Below are 9,354 nucleotides of genomic sequence, written 5' to 3' on the forward strand. Positions count from 1 at the left end.
CAGCCCCGGCTGGAGAGTGCAATTAAACAACCCCCCCGCCAGGCCCAGGGAGTCCCCACGTACCTCCAGTCTGGCTCGCAGGAGGTGCTTGGCTGCTAGGGGTCAGTTCGGGTCAGGGCAGGGGCCCTCAGTGCTGCTCTTGGGGGGTTGCCTCAGGGTCGGGGCAGGAGCTGGTTTGGGGTAGGGGGCTGCCCAGTGTCACTGCTGGAGGGCAGGGTGGAGGGGTGTGGGCTGGGTCCCCAGGGGCTGGACGAAGGCTCCCCGGCTGGCGCAGGCTGCAGACCCACCTGGTTGATGATTGGGGCAGAGGGCATTTGTCCCTTTGCATTGGGCTGCGCCCTGCAGCTGATTATGGTGCCTAAGGTGGCCAGGGGGCACCTGGGCTGGGTGCTGCATTAATTCAGCAGAGCGAGACCCCTGCGGTCAGGCAGCGGGTGCAGGGCCCACGGGCAGAGCTGGCAGCGCCTGGCTGAGTGCTTGGCACGTGCTGGGCAGGGGGGCTGCAGAGCTCCCCAGTTCAGGGGTGGGGACAGGCCTGATGCCAGCTGCTCAGGGGATACTCTGCCCTGTGCCCTGGGGGGCCAGTCTGGGTGCTTGGTACCCGCTTTGCCCAGCTGTGGGTGGTGACACGTGAGGGGATGTGAGTCAGACAGGGCCAGGCTGGGCCAGGAGAGCCACAGTCATCACCCAGAGCGGGGGCGGGGGGAGCCCCCCATCACGGGACCCAGAGCTGCCAGCCAAGCGGCAAAGCTGGGGCATTTGGGGATGGGGAAGGGGGCTGCAGGGCAGCTGCCCGGAGCCAAAGGAGATTTCGGCAAGGGCAGCTCAGCAGCGGGAGGGGTATAAGAGGGCTCTAGAGAACTCCGCTGTACCTGGCTCTGGGACGAGAGTGGGGGCTAGTAGATTGCAGGGGGAGGGCTGGGATCCAGGACTCCTGGGTTCTCTCCTTGGCTCTGGGAGGGGAGAGGAGTCTAGTTTGTTGCGGGGGGGACAGGACTCCTGGGTTCTCTCCCTGGCTCTGGGAGGGGAGAGGGGTCTAGTGTTGTTTTTTTTGTGGGCGGGGGGAGTTAGGCAGGACTCCTGGGTTCTCACCTAGCTGTACCACTGCCTCGGGCTGTTGGCAGCCCCCCGTGCCAATGGGACAGAGCCCATGGCTGGCTGGGGTTTCCTCACTCCAGCGAAGCTCCAGGACCTGGGGTGGCAAGGCCTCCCCACGGACACGTTCCAAGGGGGGGCTGTTACCGTGGGGGGCTGGCAGCCTGCGCAGAGAGCTACGCGGGCAACACTGGACTAAAAAGGAAAACTCCCACACCACAGCGACAGCATTGCTGGCTGGCTGGCGGGGCCGGGAGGGAGGGGCTGTGGGGCCCAGGTACAGGCCGTGCAGCCCCGTGCACGGGGCTGGCAGGAAGTGCTGAAGGCACCCGGAGGGCCCAGGGGCTATTCTTAGCCAGTCAATATTGATTCAGCAGCTCAGGTGCAGCTGGGTCTGGAGCTGTTTTATTTCGGGCGGTGGGGGGCGGGCTGGGCGCTCAATCCAGCCTTGTCCCCGGGGAGGAAGAGGGTTGGGCAAGGCACTGAGCCCTGTAATCTTCAGGGACGGGGCAGCGTGCGGGGTGCTGGCTGGGAGGGCTCGGCTCATGGGTGAGGACACACCCTGCTCGTTGCCATGAGCGGGCAGGCTGGGGGTGAGCTGTGCCAGGGGTCAGCCCGGAGCTAGACACACTCACACCAAGGCCGGCCCTGGGGGGGCCAGTGGGGGGGTTGGAGGGGCAGCCAGGGAGTGGGACTCTGCTCCAGCCCTGCAGGCGGGGATGTGGCTGGCACCGGGGGGCACCGCTGGATCCATGACCCTGAGCAGGTAGCTGGGACCCTCCAGCCTGGGGCAAACGCTGGCCCAGGGACCCTCTGCACCCGGTGGCCCTGAGCACGGCTTCAGGAACCAGTGAACAGCAGCTGAAGTGCACCAGGGGACCTGCCCATGGGGAGTGGGGGTCAGTGGCAGGGGCTCAGGGGGGTGTCTGGGCCCCCCCCACCTCGTGGGCTGGTGAATTATGGCTCAGAGCAGCCCTGCGAGGCAAAGCACCCCCCAGGGGCAGGGCAGGGGGGAAGATGGGGTGTGATCCACAATCCACCTGCACCATCTAGAGCTGCCTTGTTTCTTGGCTGCCCAGGGGAGCCGTGCCCAGCGCTCTGCCTCGGGCTCCCAGGAGGGGCAGGCAGGGGCCGGGCACCAGGATCCAGGCTCTGCCGCCGTGAGCCCCTGTTCTGGCCCGTTAGCACCGGGGCTGCTGCTCTGGGCACCCTGACGAGCCTCGGCTAGGGTGCCCCCTTCAGGCAGGCCCAGATCAGGGGCGGGCGCCGCACAGATCACCCCAGTGCCAGGGGCTGAGCCCAGCATCTCCCAGAATGCCCGGCCGTTTGCTGGGCATTATTCTCAGCACGGCTGAGTGCCCGGCTCCGCCTGCCAGCACTGGGGCTGTGGGAGGCTCTGGGAATGGGGCCTCTGGGAGTGTGACTGCGGCCGGCCTGGCACCGGGCGGGGGCACCGGGCAGGGGCACCGGGTGGGGGCACCAGGCAGGGGGAATGGGATGGTCGCGGACCCCTCCCCGTGTGACTGCAGCCGGCCTGGCACCGGGCGGGGGCACCGGGCAGGGGCACAGGGCAGCAGCCCCCTCGGGTGCAATGGGGTTCACTGAATTTGTCGGTTCTGGGCAGTGGCGAGCTGCTGCTGCCCCCTGGTGGTGCACATTGGACAAGCCTTCATCCTGCAGAACACGGTGCCCCTAAGGGATCTGGCTGCCTGCCTGGGGGCCATGGGGTGGGGGCCACCCCCCTCTGGCGAGTTCAGGCAGACCAGGCAGCGGCAGTGCAAGGAGCAGCCCGAGGTGCACAGGCCACCCCGAGTACCATGGGGCTGGGCAGGGCCCATGGGAGACCCACTGACCCGCAGTGCACAGTCCAGGGGTCAGGAGGAAGGGTTTGAACCACCTGATGTGCACACGGTCCCCACTTGGCACCCGGCGACACCCGCACCTCACTCAGAGGAGCAAAGTGCCCTAGAGCAGGCCCCGGGGGGGACACCAGGAGCCAGCCCCTTGTGCTGAGCCCGTAGGGGTGGCTAGAGACGCCCCGGGCCGGTGTCTCAGCACAGCTGGGAGCTCTGCTCCGTCCTCCCCACCCCACCCCGGGGCACAGCAAACGTGGCCACATCCCCCAAGGCAGCAGCCGCCCACCTGCAGCAGGAAGGCGAGCTCCCCCCGCCCCCAACAGGCCCTTCTGGAGCCGAGCCCCCCAGAGCCAGCCTGGGTGCGCCTGGCACTCAAGCCACTGGCTCCAATGGGCTGGTGGGGGCGGGGGGGGGCAGCACCAGCTGGGCAGGGGTCACGCTGCACTTGGCATTGCCAAGCTCACCCCCTGCGCGCCCCTTGGGGCTGGGCATGGGGCACGTCACCTCTAGCGCCCCCTGCTGACGGTCCCATGACGTTCAGCCTCTTCTCGGCTCTCAGCCCTGCAGCCATGTCCGGTCCCAGCTCTCCTGGGGCTCCAAAGTCCAGCAAAACAAACGTCTGGACCCTCCGTCGGGTCTGCCGCCCCCACATCTGGGCCCTGTGGTCCATTCCCCCCTCTCGCAGGGCTCCCATCAGCCCGTATCCCCTTCTTGGGGGCTTCACGCCACCTTCCCTGGGACAGGTTGTGATGAAGCGGGACTGTTCTTAAAGTTTCCTCTGAATATTGTGGGAGTGCCTCAGTTTCCCCCAGGCAGTTCTTAAGTATCTAGGTGGTGGGGTAAGGGTGTATGATCATTGCAGAGCCCTAGAGGGCAGGTGTGTGCAGGGGTCTGGACACAGAGAATGGCCGACACCCTGTTTCCTGGCCACTGATGGCCTGGGCCCTTCCCCCCTGCAAGGTGAGAGCTAAAGGGTAGGAGAACAAAGGAATCCGGTGACCTCCTGGCCCGGGAAAGGGACAAAGCCCAGAGGAGGAGGGGCTGGAGGGAGTTTCAGTTTTGGGGCTGGCTGGGACATGGAGTGAAGGGCAGACGTGGTTGTCTGGCTCACTGCCCCGCAAAATGGACCCAGCTGAGGGGTCCTGTTCTCTGCACGTACAAGCTCTGTGTTAGACCGTGTTCCTGTCGTCTAATAAACCTCTGTTTTACTGGCTGGCTGAGAGTCATGTCTGACTGCGGAGTTGGGGGGCAGGACCCTCTGGCTTCCCCAGGACCCCGCATGGGCGGACTCGCTGGGGGAAGTGCACGGAGGGGCAGAGGATGCTCCGAGGTCAGACCCAGGAAGGTGGAAGCCGGATGAGCTGTGTGTCCTGCAGACAGGCTGCTCACAGAGAGGAGACTTCCCCAGAGTCCTGACTGGCTTCGTGGGGAGCAGTTCTAGAGCATCGACCAGGGACTCTGTGACACAGGTAGGGGAGCCTGGCCTGGCCTCTGCGCTGGTTCCAGGGTCACTCACCTGACTCCTCGTTGGCACCTCCCTGGGCTTCCTCCTTGCCTGGGGAGACGCCCTGGTCCCTATATGTGTCTCATAGACTTTAAGGTCAGAAGGGACCATTATGATTTTCTAGTCCGACCTCCTGCACAACGCAGGCCACAGAATCTCACCCACCCACTCCTGCAATAAACCTCTCACCTATGTCTGTGCTATTGAAATCCTCAAATTGTGGTTTAAAGACTTCAAGGAGCAGAGAATCCTCCAGCAAGTGACCCGTGCCCCATGTTGCACAGGAAGATGAAAAACCCCCAGGGCCTCTTCCAATCTGCCCTGGAGGAAAATTCCTTCCCAACCCCAAATATGGCGATCAGCTGAACCCTGAACATATGGGCAAGATTCACCAGCCAGATATCCAGGAAAGAATTCTCTGTAGTAACTCAGATCCCACCCCATCTAACATCCATCACAGGCCATTGGACCTTGTCACGGAGTGTGCGGGAGTCCGGGGCCTGCACCCCTCTTCCTGGGATTCACTGAGACTCTCAGCCAGCCAGTAAAACAGAAGGTTTATTGGACAACAGGAACAGTCCAAAACAGAGCTTGTGGGTAGCCCCAGGACCCCTCAATCACGTCCTTCTGGGGGAGCAGGGAGCTTAGACCCCAGCCCTGGGGTTCCCTGCATTCCTCCACCCAGCCCCAAACTGAAACTAAACCCACCCAGCAGGTTCCCTCCTGCATCCTCCGTCCACATTCCTGGGCAGAGGTGTTACCTCCCCCTCCCCCCCGCTCAGGTGACAGGCTCTCAGGTCTCCCACCCCCAGGGAAACTCCCCTGCCCCCATTCCCAGGTCAACTCTTCCCCCTCCCTGCTGCGTCACAGGCCTATTTACCACGAATAGTCAAAGATCAATTAATTGCCAAAACCATGTTCTCCCATCATACCATCTCCTCCAGAAACTTATCGAGCTTAATCTTGAAGCCAGATAGGTCTTTTGTTGTTCGTGGGCGTCCCTCCCTGCAGCCCCTCCCCAGGGTGGGGTTTCCTCACTCAGGCTTGGCCCACCCCCAGGGCAACCCGGGGCGGGGTGAGGGGGCAGCTAACTGAGGGCTCTGGGGAGCAAACCCGGGTGCTGAAGAGCCCGCTAGTGGGAAAGGCAGCGGGCCCTGGCTGGGGCTGAGCAGAACTCAGGCCCCGGTTTCCTGCAGCGACGCCGCTGGGACAAGCCCCCCAGGGAGGCTCCTGGAGATCTTCAGCAGAGAGGCCTTAGCCAAGTGCACGTCGCTGGCTCGCACAGGGGTACTGGGCTGGGGGGGCGGCACCGTGCCCTGTGGGAGCTCAGAGCAGGTGCACTCATGGGCTGTGCTGGACTTAAAATGCATGAATCCCTCACCACCTCCCCGCACCCAGCCTTGGGGGCTCCATGCTCTCGGCAGCCCCCACTGCCCAGCCGCCAGGGACACCCCCTTCCATCCCCACCCTCCACAGGGAGGAACTGGTGCGTTCCCTGGGGAACCCCTGCGAGGTCAGCTGGGAGCGATGCTGGAGACTCCTGCCCGGGGGGGGCCACATGGGGGCTGCCAGGCTGAGCCTAGGGAGACCAGGTGTCTGGTTTTCGACCTGCGGGATCTTGGTGGTTGGCGGCAGAGAGGGGCTGGCAGGCTCCCTGCGCCGTGCGGCTCCCGGGAAGCAGCTTGCGTAATGACAGAAATGGCAGCTGGCACATTTCCCCATCACGAGCGGTTACCGCCATGTAAATACGGCCTTCTTTGCTTACCCAGGGCAGGGCTGGGGAACTTAGGGCCCATGGGCTGGATCTGGCCCCTTGGTTAATTTCATCCAGTTTGGGGGTGGGGGGGGAAGCCCTGAGTCTCAGCACCCCCCCCCCCCCACAGGGCTGGAGCCACTGCGCCAGCTTGTCCTGCTATGGGGGAAAAGCCCCCCCCCCCACCCGGCTGGAGCCACAAGCAGGGAAGCCCTGAGTCTCTGCCCCTCCCATTCCCTCTCACGGATGAGTGACCCATGATTGATTTTTTTCTGTGGGTCAATGGCCTGTGACAGAAAAAAGGATCCCCAGCCCAGAGCCTGCACCCCCAGCCCTCACTCCACCCCACCATGCCCCAACCCTTTGCCTCAGCCCTGAGCTCCCTCCTGCCCTCTGAACCCCTCAGTCCCAGCCCAGAGTTCCCTCCTGCACCTCAAAACTCTCATCCCCAGCCCCACCCCAGAGTCTGCACCCCCATCCAGAGCCCTCACACACCCCTGCACCCCAACCCCCTGTGCCAGCCCAGAGCCCCCTCCCACATTCCAAACCCCTCGGTCCCAGCCTGGAGCCCCCTCCTGCACCCCAAATTCCTCATCCCCGGCCCCATACAGAGCCCACGGCTCCAGCCGGGGTCCTCAGCCCCCCCCCACGCCAATCCCCTGCCCCAGCTTGGAGCCCCCCTCCTGCACCCTGAACCTCTCATTTCTGGCCCCACCCCAGAACCCACACCCCCGCAGCTGGAGCCCTCACCCCCTCCCACACCCCCAACTCCCTGGCTCAACCCGGAGACCCTGCCCACACTCTGAACCCCTCAGCTCCACTCCCCCCTCCCCAAAGCCCCCTTCTGCATCCCAAAACCCTCATCCCTGGTCCCACCCCCACAGCTGGAGCCCTCACCCCCTCCCACACCCCCAACTCCCTGGCTCAACCCAGAGACCCTGCCCACACTCTGAACCCCTCAGCTCCACCCCCCCTCCCCAAAGCCCCCTTCTGCATCCCAAAACCCTCATCCCTGGTCCCACCCCCACAGCCGGAGCCCTCACCCCCTCTCACATCCAAACCTCTGAGTCAGCCCGGTGAAAATGAGCAAGCGACTGAGGGTGGGAAGAGCGAGCGATGGGGGCGGGGAGTGGGTGCTCCCAGGGCTTCCAGGCTGCTGGCTCCAGGCAGAGTCTGGAAGCCCCCTCCCCCCCGTCACAGAGATTGGGGAAGTCAGGGGCCTGCACCCCCACTTCCTGCGATTCACCATGACTCTCAGCCGGCCAGAAGAACAGAAGGTTTATTAGCAATGACGGGAACACAGTCCAGACCAGAGCTTGCAGGTGCAAACAGGACCCCACAGTCCTTCTGGGGGGCAGGGAGATTAAACCCCAGAATTGGGGGCTCCCTCCTTTTCCCCAGCCAACTCCCAAAAACAAAACCCCTCCAGCCGTCTCCCCCAGCCTCCCTGCAGTTCCTCCTCCAGCCTGTGTCCAGTTTCCTGGGCAGGTGTCACCTGGACCCAACCCCCCTCCCGGCTCAGGTATCGTCCCTCCAGTGAAGTCACCCCCTTCTCTCCCATCCCCCATGCAGACAGTCCCAGTAAAACTCCCCTGCCACATCCCCAGGTCAATCCGCCCCGCTCCGTCCCCACACATGGCTCCCCAGGCTCTGGAACAGCCCCTGGGAGCCCCCTTCAGTGCGTCAGCCCCTCGGGGTCACACACTCACTGGGGTAAGGCCCGGGGCTTCCCCACCTCCTGGGACCCACCCTCAGTGCCTGCAGCCCTCTTGGGTCACGCCGTGACTCCCCCGCGAGCGGGTCCAGCAGGGAGACGCCCCAAGGGGAGCCAGGCACCCCCAGGTTCCTTGCATTGCAGGGACTCAGCCAGCGGGTGACCGCAGGGGCTAGGAGGGGCTGGAACAGGCGTAGCCCGGCCTCGGTTAGCACCGAGAGCAGGAAGTTACAGCCTGGCCCAGCTGGGTCTGGCCCAGGGCCCAGAGCTCGCGGCCCCTCTGTAGTCCCAGCCCAGAAGAGCTTCTCCCTCTGCCTCCAGCAGCCCCCGCTTAACAACCCCGTCCCCCCCCATCCCTGACCCACCTCGGTCCTTTGTCCGGGGCAAACATTGTCACCTGGCTCTTCCTCAGCCCTTTGCTCTCCAGCTGGTCACATCCGGCTGGCTTGGGTAGGGGGGAGAAGGGCAGGGAGGGGAAGAGGTGCATGGGTGTTTCTTGCTAGGTACCAAATGTCTGGGCAATTGGAGTGGCCATTGTCTTCTGGGACTGTCCATGGACATGGGGCCCAGACCCTAGACAGCCCCAGGTCAGTCACACCTGGCTCTCTGCAAAAAGCAAACAACCTTCCCCCCACACCTAGTTACCCATGCAGCATATAGGGGAAACTGAGGCACACACTCCCTCACACCCTGGCAGAGCCTAGCAGCCACAAGAGCCCTGGCTCCAGCTGGGGCTCCCCGAGCTGAGGCTGCAGAGTGAGGGGATTGCCTGCCCTCCCCCCCAAACCCCTCTAGCCAGGGCTCACCCAGGGACCGGCAGGCTCAGGAAACCAGATTGTCCAAGAGAGCTACGTTTTGTTGGAACCATTCTGGCCTGCTCCACTGGCGAGGCCTGGCTGCTTTGTAAGTGGTTTATTTTCTTCTCCTGGGTCAGGCCCCTGCACTGTGCCAAGAGCAGACGCCACGGAAATGCAAACATCTTTCTCAATGGCTGCATTAGCCACGTTTCCTCGCTGCTATTTCAGGGCGAACAATGAAATGCACAAGCTCCAGGCTGCGCTGCCGGCAGGGCACCAGGTGTTCTAATAACTGACGAATGTACCAGCGCTGAATACAAAACGAGCTGGTTGGATGTTTATATAGACCCAGGGTTTTAATAGGGATTTAATTCACTCAGTGGCAAACGTCTGCCATTTCCTTGTTCACAGGCTGGGCCTGCATGCTCTGTGCGAGGCCCCGGCCCCGTGTTGGTTCAGCTATTTATAAACCTGAAAGGGCATGGTGCGGGGTGGGGGGGGAAGCAGAGGTGTCCAAGGCTGCAGGTGACAGGTTATTTAGGTAAGTGGGGACCAGAGGGGACTGCCAGGCACGTCAGCGAACCCGGAGCCAGCCAGGAGGACGGGCCTCGTGATGGCACTGAAATTCACTGTGC

This window comes from Lepidochelys kempii, chromosome 7, assembly GCF_965140265.1.
Source record: "Lepidochelys kempii isolate rLepKem1 chromosome 7, rLepKem1.hap2, whole genome shotgun sequence".
In the NCBI taxonomy this organism is placed as follows: domain Eukaryota; kingdom Metazoa; phylum Chordata; order Testudines; family Cheloniidae; genus Lepidochelys; species Lepidochelys kempii.